Source organism: Gasterosteus aculeatus, chromosome 20 (genome assembly GCF_964276395.1).
Source record: "Gasterosteus aculeatus chromosome 20, fGasAcu3.hap1.1, whole genome shotgun sequence".
NCBI lineage: Eukaryota > Metazoa > Chordata > Actinopteri > Perciformes > Gasterosteidae > Gasterosteus > Gasterosteus aculeatus.
The window spans coordinates 15,258,867-15,273,282 of record NC_135707.1 but is presented as its reverse complement, the minus strand read 5'-3'; positions in this window follow the sequence as shown (position 1 = coordinate 15,273,282).

Sequence of the window (14,416 nt, the reverse complement as noted above, 5' to 3'; positions counted from 1 at the left end):
AAAAATGATGCTATTAACACTTCCTGTGTGTTTATCAGCTAATAAACACAGAACAACTTATCAGGCCCTGGTTTGACAAGACGGAGGATAACTTCAAACCACCAGAGGGAGCAGTCAGCACATTTATCACACGTCAGCCACATTCAGCCACAACCTCACTATGTGTGTGTGTGTGTTTTTATGCGTTGTCATGGCAACAGCCGAGACACATCTTGCAGAAACTGTGTGCTGAAAGACAATATTCTTGCCCGAAAGTGATAATCCTGTAATAGTGTTTCAGGGAATACGACTACAGGATAAAAGAGAAAGATCATACAAACACATTTACACCCCAGGGATACCAGATAAGGACATATTTATGTGAAATTCACAGAACCAGCCGAAATGAGACTTTAAATAGATTTCTTTCTTTACAATTGAGTGGACAGGAACATTCTTTTTATAGTTTTTCCATTCAATCAAGTGTCATATCTTTGTCATGTAGGGATAAAATGTTACGTTATATTTGTTTAAAATAGAAATTTGTGGTAAACACAGTGCAAGTCTGCTCAATGTTTTGATTCATGCCGTTCTAAAAGGTATATTTCCTTGTTACACTTGCTAAAACTATACTTTCCTACTAAAAATCATGTTGGGACAACACAATCAAACAGTTGTGCTGCAGCTATGAAGCTGCAGGGTCTCTGCAATCGTGGCTTTTTATCAATACATTAAACATTTGGGATTAAAGGTTGTAGGTTTGAAAACAGAAAAGAATGATGACCCCCACCTCCCCCTTCCCCACACACACCCTCCCAGAAACCTAATTTCTGTCTCCCTGTGATGTGTGTGTGTGTGTTCTTTCCTTCATTATAGTACTAGCAGCTGTTTTAAAACCATGAGGTCACAGCAGACTACCAAAACGCATCACCTCACTGTGTAAACACGAGGCCAGGTTTAAAAGCCAGCCTCAGGATGGGGGCGCAGGGACGTTTGTGTTCTCGGGTTTAAAGGACACAAACTGGGTAATATCGCTTTAGTCTAAAGGCACACGCTCCTCCAGGGACACACTCCTCAGTGGTCTGCTCCCGCCCACCCTCAACATGTATCCCCACTGTAGTAAACCTCCATCCCGAATGGAAGGCATGCGCAGCAGCATTCCTTTAGACTGGCTTGACTAATCCCTATCTCTCAAGGTCTGACATTTTCCACTCCGGATCTGAGCCAGAGCAGAGCTGATACACGGATCATGTTCCTGCCGGATTTAGATGGAGCTGCTTTTCTCTGTTCGCAGGCTCAGGTACAAGAAGTGTGTGGGTTTAGAGTAAAACGGCACCAAACGGCTACCGCTGCTACCACTACTGTCCCCTTTCTGCTGCATCGACATGGAATAAACCGTATTTAAAGTTATCAAAAAGGTGGATCAAGGTCTTGCGTAGAGTTCTATGTGGTTGTCTGGCATCAAACGCAATAAAACGTGTAAGGCCAGCCAGCTGCGGGACCCTGTTTCTCCGGGGTCTTTCTCTATCGCTCTTTTACACCCAACACACGCCCACCCCTCCCTTTCCAAGCTCTCCATCCTTTCTTTGAAGCATTACCTCACACCACATTAGGCAGCGTCGGAGGCATCACCTGGGGAGGGCCTTTGTGTGTGTGTGTGTGTGTGTGTGTGAACGCTGTGTCTATTCATTCTGTGTGTGTGTGTGTGTGTGTGTGTGTGTGAGTGAAAAGGAACGCCAGAGGGAAAGAAAGTGTTTCTGAGACGTTTCTGTTTAAACGTGGCATTTAAACTGCTTTGGGTGGAGCCCAGTATAGTTAATCCTTCTTTCCCTCTTTCTCTCTGAATTCAGCTCACTTCTTCAGCTACTTGCTGAAAAGCCCCCAAAAAACACATGGGGGGAAAATCGCTTGCAGGACACGTACCTGAGTACTATATGCATGTATCCTGCAAATGTTATGTTTATATTAAACATTCAAGGTTTGAGATATTAGTCTTAGGGGACAGAAGCACAAGACACAGGACAAAGAGAGAAAGTTTGTTTGCAGAGCGTGTTTTTAACATCATGTAACTATTGCTTCTTGAACGGATCTTCTGAGCTCAAGAACCCCAAAATTCCTTTCAGCCCCACAATCACATAATATGAGGACTATTGTGATGAATTCAGCCATAGTAAACAACACAAAGGCCATGAGAAATGAGAGGTTAATTGTCCTTACAGGAGACAAGTCGCTTTTAAAGAAAAAAGGAAAAAGCCCAGAAAGCATTACTCAGCACCTTATGACTGCTGCCGGTCATCTAAACATCCGCGAGGCACTTGTGTACAGCATCAGTCAAACAGCCATGATTTAAATCCAAGTGCTATCTCCGGCCCACCCAAAGAGACAGGATGAATTAGATTGAGAGTGGTCTCTCTTCACATCTCTCATTGTGCGCTTATTGCAATCACATCCTCGCACGTATTCTCTCCATATAGTTTCTTTTTTTTTGTCATGTTTTGCCAGGTTCCTCGTTAAGTTTAAACACAGTCATTAATGTTAAAGCACAGCTGAGGTGAACACGAGTTCTAACGGTGACCTGCAGAGGCAGTTGGGCTGAATGTGCTCCTCCCAGTGGCAAGATCTAATTAGGACCCCCGACCAGGGCTGCTGTCATGTTTTGAGTGTTAAGAATCACCGGCGATATGAGTTCGCTTTAGCCTCTTCTAAGTGGATGTGCAAACACTTCTCATTGGATCATCCACAAAGTGTGCTTTTTCTACGCAGATCCATTGACATTCACTCACAGTTTATATTTAGGAAATTGTAACGTCCCGAATTGGTGTAAAAACCTGCCACTGCCATGGAATGAGAAACACTACTGAGGAAAATGTCATGTCCCACCATGACAGCTCGCCTTCTGGGTTAAACCCTGCAGCTCGAAAACTTATGTTACCCAGAGCTGCTGTCTGGGATGTGAGGTCCCACCTGAAGTAAAGCTTGCAATGTTTTTATTTTCCTTTGCAGGTTCATGTAGTAGCATTGACCTGTGTGTGTGTGTGTGTGTGTGTGTGTGTGTGTGTGTGTGTGTGTGATGGTGATTATGGTGTCAAGGCCGTCTGCTGGTGTTCGGGCTGAACCCAAAAAACCCATCAGGCACAGCAACCCCCACAAAGGCTTTCCAAACACACACACACACACACACACTTTTCCACTTCCCTCACTTAAACGCACATGCAAGAGGACCCACTCTTCTCAGACACTTTCACACACACAGCACACGCAGACACACACACACTGTTACTCACGTGATTAGTGATAATTGGCTGGTGGCAGTGGGCGAGTGAGTTGAGAGGGGCTGCGTACCCTCGACAGATGATGTTTGGAGCGCTTTCTGTCAGTTACAGCCACATCAAACTGGAAGTCAACTAACTGAATGACTCAGTATTCATGTATTTATCTTTCAGATACGTACGCGTAGACTTGTACACACGTAGACACAAGTGGACGTGGACAGAGTATCCAAACATGAAAACATTTGCACGCAGGTTGAAATGGCCTCGGGGATGATGGCTGAAGAGAGAAATTGAAGGAAAGTTGGAAACTTTAGGAAATGCATTTGCTAGTTCGATGAGAAATATAATACCTCTCTGTGAGTACATTAAATATGAAGTTACTGCCAGCAGCTGGATAGCTACGCATAGAACAAAGACTGCAAACGCAGGAGGAAACAGACGGTCTGTCTTATTCTATAACACACTTACACCTCCCCGCACCTGGTAGGGGGGGTATGTGCACTCATATTTTTTTGGCTTGGACCAGATCCCAGGCAACTAGCCAAGAAATTGTCCAAAACATAAGGCTTGTGAAATTGTTTTTTTACACTTCAGTTCTTGCAAGACATCAACCATAGTAAATCTACCATTTCGATCTGTCACTTTTTGAAAAAGAAGAAAAAGAAGCAAAATTATAAAAAACGTCTTTAAGGCTTCAAAAAGTTTAGAAATCTCAAATAAACTCTCTACAGACATAAAATTCCCAAACGTATATACTATAGTATAGAAGAGTAATGTGTTGTGGCATGAGTACTTAAACTCACCTTCTCTGTTTTTTGATAAGCTTCAGCACACCTCCTGCACAGTTGATAAGCAATGAGCGTCATGTAGCATTGCTTATCTGCCTTTGATATGATCAACATGTGTGGTCAGTTGTGATATTGCATCATGGGACTGAAACTGAGCGCCTGATTGAAGCAGTGGCACTTGCATCGGTTTCTCCCAGAACAGCAAGTTTCTTGCCAAAAATCCTGGAGGGGTGTAGGATATTTAAATATCACTAAAAAAGCCTGGATGGGAATGTAACATAAGAACAATGTGTCTTTGTGGTTAGTGCTTGTGGCTGAGATGTATTAAACCAGAAATTAATTTTATTGTTGATGTTTCCTTTGTTATCTCCGACTCTTCTGGCAGATGTGGAACGTGATGAATTAATGTATTCAAATGAATTAGTTTGATCGATGTTATAAATATTTATCGTATAATCAACTCAATGACTTGATTTATGGCAAGAACACGATCCCGAACATCAGCGTCCAGCATCACTGCCCCTGGGCCATACTGTACATGCATTACATTACATTTCAAGATTATTTACTAACTCATATGACATATGGAATATAAAGTGACTTGACCTTAGATGGGTGCACGGAGGCGTAAGCTATACATCTTCGGGGGACACAACCTTCCTTTCTTCTCACCCAGACATACCAGTGTTGCGCTGGCTGAGAAACGTTTGTATCCGCTGTGGTTTACTGAGTGTTTGGTCTACAAAAACACACAAGTGGGGCCCGAAGGCTTAAGTGCGTCGCCGCCTCCAGGGCCTCCTCCGCTCCCGAACAGCAACACAAGAGCGTTCATGCAGTAGTACAGAGAAAGATGTCATTTTGACCCTCTGTTTGGAAAAAAAAAAGCGTCATGCTAATTTTAGTTGCACCAATGTTTTGCACAAAAGTTGGTTGGTTGAAGTGTCAGTTTTGAGGATACAAATTGTTCCACTACAACGTAGTAGTCAGGGGCATCTGATACTTCATTAATAAAATGTATGTTCATGATGTCAGAGGGAGAAATGTGATGGTTAATAGAGGAAGGGAGGAAGGGAAACAAATACGGAACCTCGCTGTAGAATAACAGGTGAGACTCTGTCCGGTAGGCTGGGAGAGAGCAGGGGTGATTTTCCCAAACAGATTTAGTGCCTTGTTCTCTTTCAGCCTATTGTTCTGTAGATTGAGGACTAAGGGCATACAACGTTACTGAGCTTTTTGGGAAAGGTGCCTGCTGGTCCCACGTTTGTGAATGAAGTTTACCTACTTTACTACAAGAGCGTAGAGGGAGAGATGCATTAAGACCTCGCAGGACAAGTCAGTGCAGTTCGGTGTAAGTGCTGTGACTTCTGTGCCAGATAGCACTCACTAAGTCTGACGTTTAGGTATCCGTATTACACGGGAATATTTAGTTCCAGACGACAGTAGGGGGTGGTTAGTAATCTATTGCGTCTTTAAAAGACATGATTCTGGTCGAACCTTTTCCTCATCATAATGGCTGAAGCATCTCTTAGTTCTCCCCAAATTAATTTAATTTAGGATATTGGATTCAAATTGTTGCTTAATCGAAAATGATGAGAAGAAAAGATATGACCGCTCACATGAAAAGTCGCTGTAATTCAGGGGGGGGGAATTACGAGCTCATAGATGAGCTCAGACGTGGTGATGTTTCAAATGATGGTGAGGAGATTAAAAAGCGGATAAGTTTGTGCTCAGCGGTTTGATACGCAGCAGTGTGCCGCTGTGATCGTCTCTGACGATGGGGGGTGGGGGGTGTTGACTCAGGTTTTAGAAATAAAGACTCCGGGGAACTAACTGGCATCAAACAGTTTTAGATGTCAGCAGTAATAACTAAATAAATGAAATAAAGTGAAGATAACAATAGTGGGTACATTGGGCAGGACGATGACGAGACCTGCTTCTCCCCCGTGAGAACACATTGTGCTGAGAGCAAAGCAGCACCACTCGCACACAGGACTGTAACCTCTCGTCCATTTGGCACAGCCACACTCTGAGTCTCAGTTTCAGGGCTGTGCTGTGGCAGACCAGGATGCTCGGGGGGCAGCTTGTCTTGGTAACTGCGGTAAACATTGTCTAAATGACGAATGAATATGTAGCAAAGACAGTTAAGGTCCTAAGTAACTAAGTAGCTTCTTTCTTTTTACTACGGACCCAATCTGTGGAAGCATTTGGGGAGGCCTGAATGAAGATGTCCGCTTGCTTGGCCACCACACAGATGTTGACCCAGTCGTTTATTCACAGGGTTCTTAACGGAACCATCAGTCAGTGGCAGGCTGGTAGAAAATGTTCTAGGTAGGGCGATCAAATCATTTTCAGCAAACATCCCAGGTTGATTTAGGTATTAAAAACACATTACCACTTTGCAGTTAAAAACGTAATATGTATTGGTGCAACGCCCCATTGCCCTCTATTGGCCAGCGGCCGCCGGTTGGGTGATAACTCACCGCGAGCGCCGCCTTTCACATTACACGAGGTGATTTGATCCATTGGTAGTATAACAGAAACGTGGTGCTTTGACCTGTCGGTAAGACATGACTTGTGGTTGGGTTGGAGCTGTTCTGGCTCCTTTCTTCAAAGTGCATTCTCTGCCTTGTGACTCAAATGGCTCAGGTTTAAATCACATGCGCAGCGCGCTCGCTCAGCGGCTCCCATGCCTCCCTTCATATTGACATGTCATACAACCTTTTGAAACAAATGTTTTTTTAAAAGAGGCCAGACTTGTGCGGGAGGTGCATGCTGGCTTGCTGGATCTGGTTCTGTGCAGTAGCCTTGTGCAGATCACAGGCCGGTGCCGGCTCTCTTTCTTTCTCTCGCAGTCTGATTTTGTGTCGTTCGTCCCACACAGGCTTTCCCCGCGCTGTGTTCTGATTGTGTGCCCCGTGGGTGTGTTACAACCTTCACTGTTAATCGCCTGTGTGAGAAGATGAGAGAAGAAAATGTCCTGTCCTTCTTGGAGGGGCGGGTCTGAATCGGAGAGAACTCTTTTCTGATGTCACTCAGTTGACAAGCATTTGAATGTGTGCAGACGCACACACACACACACACACACACACACACACACACACACACACACAAAGGTTGACGAGCACTTTAAGTCCTTCAGGAACCAGGAAGTCCCCTTGTTTTTTCATTACACATCTGGAGTACAGAATCTTTTAGTCCCGGGTTCCCCTGGCAACACTAAATCAACAGCCAGACCATTGCCTGCCTGTGTGTGTGAGAGAAATGGGAAATAGGTCTGCATCTTTGTTTGTGTGCTATTCCATGTGTTGCCCGGTTGTGTATCTGTGTGTGTGTATCTGTGGGTGCCACCATTAGGCATTGCCAAAGATCAAGATTTGTATTGATTGACAAGGCTCATGTTCAATGTCAAGCCTCAGATATTTTTTTACTGATTAACGAGGAAACCGATACATAACGGAATAAAACCTTCTTACGTAACCTTTTCAATTAGTTGTTGCGTTTCGGTGTTAAACTGCCGGGATCCAAATAAAATAACTTGCAAAGACCCTTTTATTGAAAAGTTCCTCAAATCTCCTGTGCACAGTGACACGCCAAATGAGCCACGTCTGACCTTGGAAACATTGAAGCACAAAAAGCACAAAGTCTGACTCCCATCCCCTCCCAAGCTTTCTGTACAGGAACTTCTAATTTTTCCACCCTTTTTAATTCATATATTGACATCTGAATAGTTTATGAGCCAGATTTCTATCCAGTGTGTTGTCAAACCAATATTCAACATTGATTAAGATTCACATTTTATGACGTGTGGTTAAGATTATTTTGTCTCGTGCTTTCAGCCCTGTGAATCGGACTCATTTCCTTTCATTCTTTTCCTAAAGTCAGAAATACACCATCAACACGGCAGAGAGGTCTGAGCGCCAGCATCGATGCGATGCATTCTTTAAATTCAAACCGACCACCAATGAAAGTAGAAATCTTAGCACACGGTCAGTGTGTTTTCAATGTGTCCATGTAGGCATTGGGAAGCTGCACTGCATGCTGTGCATAAATCAACACCACGTAGCCATTTGTGATGCACGTGACGATGAAAAATGTGTTGACATAAGATGTAGTCACTGTCCAATCATAGATACAGGTCATTTTAAACCTAATTGAGACGTAACTGCCAGCTAAGAATAATTCTTCTGTGATTAATCTGGCTGCTTTTCTTGAGTGATGACAATGTGTTTCCCCTTTTTTTTGGAGCACAGAGTTTATTTTATTTCCTAGAAGAAAATACAAATTACGGGTTAACGGCTTAATTGAGTGACCTAAACTGTTATTAATGGCATTTCAAGTGTGAAGGGAACACGTTATTCCCCAAACATTTAAATAACAGCGCTATCCACTAGTTATTGTTTGAATTATTCCTAAAGGGTTTATGTAGTGAGAACGATCCTAGTGCCGGTTGTGATTATAGTAGTTACAGCAGGGGCCAAATCGGCACATTAATCTTACTAAGCTTTTCTTGGCTGACGAAGACAACTTAGCGACTGCTCCTTATCACGAGCCAACGCCATTCCAATGTGCGTCCCTTTCCTAAAAGCACACGCAGGAACAAAAGAGCAGCCCAGTTGAGTTCCGCATATCATTTCTTTAATCCAAACACAAAACAAAGTGTGAAAAAAGCAGCTCAATTGCTTAGAATGATACCAGACTATTTCTTGGCTTGGACCAGTAATTTCCATTCTCCACCCGTTGCTGTGCGGTCATGACCCGTAAAGATTTCGACACCTGAGTCCTTGTAAAAGAGTTAATTGCCACTTTCATATTTTTACCATTGGTTTCCTCTCCATTACCGGTCTTTGTCTTTGAGTTAGTCACAAGCCAGCTTAATATTTAACATTCACACATGAATGGTTTTAATTGTTTTATCTAAATCAAGGTTAAACATTTAGAAATCATTAGAATAAAGGCCTCCAGGCCATATCAAAATACTTTTTTACCACTAACACCTTGGGGTAAAAGGTTGTTCGCTGATCTGCTACACGTGTTTGTCATCAAGACCACGAGCCAGACAAATGATTTCGCTCTTAAATTGCAGTGCAAACAGATTCAAGTGAAGTCCCGTCCTTCTGGCTTCCTGCTTTGAAGACATCAACCGCATCTGGAAAATGCCCAGCTTCCGTTTGGCGTGAAATACAGTAAACACATTCCTCGTTTGGAATATCCTTCTGATTTCCATTTGAGCTGCTATTAAAAGTATTTTGGCTTCAAAAGAACGATGAGCAGATTTGTAAGATGACGTCAAGAGAAAGGCCTGGAAAGAGGGCAAGGGGCTCAGAGGAGAGCGCAGTAAGGTCACTCACAAACCTGTGGAGAGAAACAGTGTATGTTAGTGAGTTAGTTTGTGAATCTAATCTCTCTTTAGTCATACAAGTGGATGCATAAGTACAAGCAAATCAGATAGCATTGTAAACCTTCACCGACAGGTTTATTTTCTAATAAAGGCCTCATTAAGTTCATTCTTACTGTCCGGTTCTGGACCTGAAGGTTAGATAAGATGATGCTTCATTAGTCCCACTAGAAGGAAAAACGTCTTGCAGTGTTACAGCAGCAAACGGCAGCTCATAATAAGTAGTCAATGACAGTTGTGAACATGACTCTCTTCCATTCAGGATGCATTCAAATTGCTTAATTAAGTTGACTTTGCTTTCATTTGAGTGAAATTGTTTATTTCTTTCCTTGATCGGATCGGTTTCGTCTCGTACTGTTGATCTAGTAGAGAGTTGTTGGGCAGGAGGGGTTTTCATAGGACGTGCGAGTCAAAGTTGTGGTGGTGCTCCCTGACCAAAGAAAAGTCTGTCCCTCGGAATTCTGTTTTTGTGTCTGTTTTCAAGATGTGCGTGCTCCCTTCACATCAGGGCTCAGCACTCAACATGCTATAATAATGGTTTCACTGTCTCTCCCGGTGGAGAGGAAGCCACTCCTCATTACGCTTTATTATTAATGAAAAGCATTAGAGAAATGCTGCACTCCTCATTGCTTTTACTGCGTGGGTTGTGAATACTGTTGTATTTGTGGTGGAAAAATTATGCAAATACCCCCATTATTGTCCAAGAAATACAAACAAACACATCCCTACTGAGAGATAAACAGGCTTTCTGCATATTCTGTACTCCAGTAAGCCTCGGTTCCACTTCTTGTTTCCATAAGATATCTTTCTTTCCTTTTCACAGTATGTCTACGCTGTCCCCAAACCTTCCTCATCTTTAGCACCATCCAGGACCTGAAGTGGTCACGTGAAGTGACCCTCCCTTAGTCAGTGCTCCTTTAACCATCTTCCACTGGGAGGGGTCAAATTCACTCAGCTTTATCACATTACAGTGTGTGCAATGTGCACTGTGGGATTTGGTGGTGTGTGTGAGAGAGAGAGAGAGAGAGAGAATAAAAAGACAAACCGAAAACAAGGGACACAGATTCTGAGACGGGGCGAGAAAAGGACACGTGTGTCCTGTTAATGTGTAGGGAGACTGTACTCTTTATCGATTAGGATTTCTTATGTTCTAAATCACTTATCATCCCAAAATGCTTGCTAATTTAACGTTAGCAATATATTTTAAATTCAATGAAAATAAGCAAAACACACCAAAAGGAGAATATCTGTCAAAACAGAAGGTCTGCAAAGGAATAAAAATGAACTAAATTTTGAAGATTGGGGTTTTCCCAAAACCAATTATGATCCACAATATCGCAAATCAAAATCATTACTCAACGCACTCCCATAGGAAGTATCTCAGTGAGATACTGACACTGACACACACACACACACACACACACACACACACACACACACACACACACACACACACACTCACACACTCTTTGTTCTCCATCCTCCCGGCTGTGAGCTCCTCTCCAGGCATTAACACATTCTTATTTTCTCCTCACTGGGAATCAAACCACAGCTGGATATCTTTCTCTCGCCTTTTCTTGCTCTGTCTCACATATTAGCTGAGTGAAGACGAACACATACACAGATATTTGTAACACAAAGCATACCACAACAACCGTTACTTGCTTCAGGGTGCTCTTTTGTGATGCCGCATTTGGTGGTGAGAATCAGCTGTATTAGCCCATTATAGCTGAATTTGACTCTGTGTTTTCCTTTATTCTCCACATGCTACATAAACAAAGAAATACAAAAAAATAAACAAGAACAGAACAAAAGTTAAAACGGATGATGGTATGAACAGTGATAAAAATATAGATATAAATATAACAATATCCAAATATATATATGTAAGAACATACCTTAAACATTTAGCACAACAACAGTGAAATTGGTGAGAAGCAAACGGAGGTGTTGGGGGGGGGGGGGGTCCTCCTGAAGTCCACTGTTATCCCCACAGTTCTCCCCTTGTTCAACTCCAGGTTGTTCTGACCCCCCAGAGGACCAGCTGGTCAACTTCCAAACGTTCAAAAAGTTTGGGTCCTCCGGTGTGCAGTTAATGGTGCAGAGGTCGATACTTTTCGACCAAATCTTGGCGATCTACGGACCGCCTCCCCCAACCCCTCCATTCACCCGACTACTAAATAAATAACAATAAAGAACAACAATAACGAGTCGCAGCGGTAACCAAACGCAACAACGACGCTGCACACCGTCAGCACAAAACGAGTCGAGGGAACCACCACAACCACCTTACTGGGATGACTTGCACTGATTGGTGTCAGCCACGGATGCTTTTGAATGCAGATAAATGTTTGCATTGGTAAGCAAAGGTCGCTAATTAGCAACACTAAGCCTGGGTGCGTGGGGACCCAACGAGATTATTTTTCCAATGGCAGGCGATCTGGCCGGTCTGAGGTACTACCGCTTTAGCCCAACCAGACTGCCTAACTGAATGTATAATAAGTGGACAAAATTATTAAAACTGGTTCCACACCGAGCAGCCACCAGTGAAGTGCTGTATGTATTGGTACATCAGAATTAAAATTCTAATAATGTAAAATTGGCTACAATATGTAACTGAAAAGGTGCGTAGCTTTGCCAGGCGCGTCAGCAACCGGTCCAGTAGTTTTGCGCGGTTGAATGAATGCAACCCGAAACTTTGTCTGACCCCTTTTTAAGTACGACTGGGCTGTGAGGCATTAAAGGACTTTGAGTCGTAACGGAGCATTTATATAATTAGGGGATTGGTGCTTTGATTTAAAAAAGGCTGTGAATAATTGACAGGTTAACCTTTTCTGTAGTCATACTTATATCGGTCAATAACAGTGGATACAAGATATGGATGTGTTGAATTTGTGATGAGTGATATGTCATCACAATGATAGAGTTAGGACATTAGAACAGCAAAGCATGGTCCACATCACCTGGCCGGTGGGAGTAGACATAGAGCGTCTTCTGTGGGTGGTCGGCTATTTGGCCGTAGGGGAACAGACGTCTGGACTCTACCAACGTCCCCCACTAAAGCTCCACCTATTAGCTTTAATTTACCAGAGACCGACTGAATCCGCTACAAACATTGTATAGTGGAATTATCATCTCATCAGCATTTTACTTTTGTATTTTTATGAAGCCCACAGTCAAATAATTACGTGATGATTGAGCTTCCAACATTTGGTGCTTGACGTGCAACAAGAAAAGGTTATTATCATCATCAATGAATGCCTTAATTCTCTCTGAAGCATTAGGACACATGGGAGTTTTTAAAAACAATTAAAGCCCTGAATTACGTTCATTATGTGGTTAGAGGGTTCAGAGGAGAGGAAAAGGAAGAGAAAGGTAAGATTGGGGAGGAAATGAGGAAGAGGAGGGGATATGAGTAGAAAGGAATGAAGTGGAGTGAGGGGAGGCTTTACTTAAACTGTCTGAATGAAAGTGTCTTCACCCCCGGACACAGTGAGAAACTCCAAAGGGGAGGGCTGTATGGAAAGCATCAAATCATGAAAAAAACACCACCCTGACATGTCAATTAACCGAGACCCCCAGGCCCCAGGGCAAGTTCCCATCAGAAGCGGATCACAAGTCCACGGTTGGCTCCGGAAATCGTGTTTATCAAGAAGCTAAACAGCTGGAAACCAGAAAACATTGAAGGAATCCATTGCTGGCTGCAATGTGGTCTGATCGTCCTCTGAAAAACTCTAATATGGTGTTTTCTAAGAGTAATCACATGGCCTGATAACACTTTATCTTTCTTCCCAGCATCAAGTCAAGCCAGGGTTTTAATGGCTCAAACTCCGTCAGGAAGCAACATAAACAGACACATATTGTAACTCCTCGCCTTTTAATTTCAAAGCCTCCTGTTTAACAAGACTTCTGGTGCAGAAAACAAAAGTCTGCCGTCACTTCTTTTTTCCAGGCAACCGCTTTTAATCCCGGTGGAAGGAGAACTCTTTCCAGTCTTTCTAGCCTAAAATTACGCATTCATGTTGTGTTTAATTTATAGGCTCTTTTGCACACGTTGGCCACATCACAGAGAACGTACGTTGTTTAGATTTATGACATTACACCGCGCAAAATGGCAGACGAGAATTAGTGAATGTTCACCGCTCCACTAAGAATCAATGCAACACAATTTGGCACATCTGCTTTGTACATTAATGTGAGTAAAATTGTAGATGGCATATCATGGAGCTAATAAGACTTTATGGTTTGGTACAATTTTCATACTTTGTTTATTCAATTGTCATCTGTTTTGATGGCCTTGTTGTCCCAGATGGTCTAAAGGTTTGGGAGGACATGGGTGGATAGACAGAAGCCCTCTGGAACGCCGACCGGAACGCCGGCCGGAACGCCGGCCGGAACGCCGACTGGAGGCTGTCAGCTGTGGAGTCAGCTGAACGCTGCTTTCCCGCCAGAACCATCCCGAGGCTCTCGGTGGTCTGTTTTTGATAAAGAGGTCTACCGAGTACATATTATCTGGTCAATTTGTACCGTCAGGATACGCAACAGGAGGCCTCAAACGCAAACCAGGTTTCAAACAATAAGTCCTCCTGGGGGGGAGCAGGCACAAGGTCACAGTTTCACACTGATAAGAACAGACAAACGAGACGAGGGACACACGTGGTTCAAATACACTGAGGAGGAGCAGGTGATTGGACACAGGAAGGAACACTTGGGGACAAGGAAGACAATCACAAGGGGACAAAGCTAACCGAGGGACACGAGAGGCAGTAAAGTACAAAATAAAACAGAAACAACACCGTGACACGCTCAGATTATTTAAAAATGTGCTAAAACAGTATTCAGTATTCAGGACAAAATGTGCACACTAATATCAGGGATTAGCACTTGTCATTTTCATGGAACCATTTTTTAGTGGTTTGCAATAGTACTTATAAAACACACACCAAATATGTTCTCTCTCAGGCGGCAAACCGTTAACCTTC